Here is a 2,036-nt window from a genome sequence, read left to right on the forward strand (position 1 = left end):
TTCATTTAAATTAAAATTGCAGATCCCAACGGATCACTCGATCGACCACCTCCGGCCGGCGTGAGCGTGAGGTGGAAGAAAGAGAGAAGAATTTCTTTGGATAGATAATATTGATTGACCGTTTATGCCAAAGTAATAAGACGCCGTGGTGGCGAGTGGCGTACGTCAAGAGCTGTTTTGTGCATGTTGATCTTTCCTACATAATTGATTTTATGGCCATTTATAAAAAAAATTATAATTGATCACAATAAAAAAAAATATTACTCAACTTCACTAAAATTTAAATTCTTATCCTCTTCTATAAATCTGTTCCGTCATAATCAACTCAACTATACTCTAAAAGTGAGGGGCCGCTTGGTAGCCGGGTTTAGGAGAGGGGAATGGGAATGAAATCTATTTCATTCCCATTCTTAATGCTTGGTAGACAGGAATGGATATCCAAATAAGGATATGATATCCCTATTTTCATACCCTACCCCTCCCCCGGTTATCGCCAAAACCCATTCCCTCGCGCGGCGGTATTTTTTCTCGTGGACAACAGTAACCCCGCGACTAACCCCGCGACCTTTCTTCTTCCCCATCCGCCGCGATTCTTCCCCCTTCCTCGCGATCGCCTCTCTGCTGCGCGCCTCTCTGCTGCGATATTGAGTTCCTAGTTTGCTTTCTTGCGTTGCTGTAGGTCTGTTGTTTTGCTTCCGATGAATCTTCATAAATAATTTTTTTTATTGACAACGTGTTCTTTTGTAGGTTTTTTCTGTAAAATGTACGTTTCTGATTTGTTATATTATTGTAGATGGTGGAATTTGTGGTGTTGGTTCAATAATTTTATTTATTTATAGTTACGTACATGAAGATGTTCCTTGGATTTCTCATGTTATAGTCTTTGTTCATGAATTTGATGGTGAGAATCTCATAAATTTGTAGTTTCTTTGATTTCCTCGTTTGTTATTGGTACCGCTTGGTGATCCTGTAAAATTTCTTAGTGACACTAGGAAGAAAATACATTTCTAAAGCCTTTAGACTATGTTGCCTTTTCTTCTGGACGTTTATATATTTGATTGCCATGTATTTAAGTTGTGCTGAAATAGGGTAAATTAGTTTGCCTTTGCAGATTTTGTCATTCAAAACATTGCACAAACCACACATGACACACTGCAGTTTGTGAATTATAAAATTTCTTTCCTTCAAGCAACAGGTCTTTATGATGACTCAATATTGGATATAAAAGATTTTCCAAGATGATGACTTTGATAAGTTGTTGAATAATGATTAAGATTTTTGAATTTTCTACCAAAATGAGATTTATGCTGATTTGTTTTGCTTTGTTTTTACCAATGTTGATCTCACATTAGGCATTTTGGGATACACTATATTTTGATTTGTTTGTTCAACTTGCAGTGAGGTTCTTCATGATCAATGGCACTAATCAAAGCTGGTTTCATGGCTCGAGTTGGCCGCCGTAAAGCTAACACATGATCAGAATATTCTCCAAGTCAACAATGCTACTCTTCAGCCATTTCAAGAGAGGCTCTTCTTTTGTTGTTCAGTTGTTTGAACCCTTGCTCTGAGCTTGTCTTTTCATGTACTCTTTGATTGCAACACTATTTAAAATAATTTTTAGTCATGAGAATCTTTTGTAAAAAACTTATTTCGACTTAAAATTATGTTTCTGCCTTCTTTAAGGATGTGTTTGTTGTCATTGTTTGTCGCAGCTTGTGCCCTCGAATTTAGACGATATTGAGAGCATGAATATGAAGCATAATATTGAGAGCATCCTTAATTGAAAATCATGAACTTCATAAGATCTCAATTAGGAAATAAAAATGTAACAACGTCATTTGTCTGAAGAGAGCATGATATAAAGCATACGGTGAAAAACCATCAGCCGTTTATTATCAAATGTTCCTTGGACTCCCTCACTCAAGTAGATATAAAATTTTAAATTTTTTATTATCAAATAAGCCATCAGCCTAGTTTTGACCAAAACCGGCTGATGGACTTAAAGACCTCTAATGCACATGATCCGAACACCTTTT

Source organism: Curcuma longa, chromosome 6, assembly GCF_044706935.1.
Source record: "Curcuma longa cultivar G26 ecotype Majalengka, Jawa Barat chromosome 6, ITB_CL_G26_1.1, whole genome shotgun sequence".
NCBI lineage: Eukaryota > Viridiplantae > Streptophyta > Magnoliopsida > Zingiberales > Zingiberaceae > Curcuma > Curcuma longa.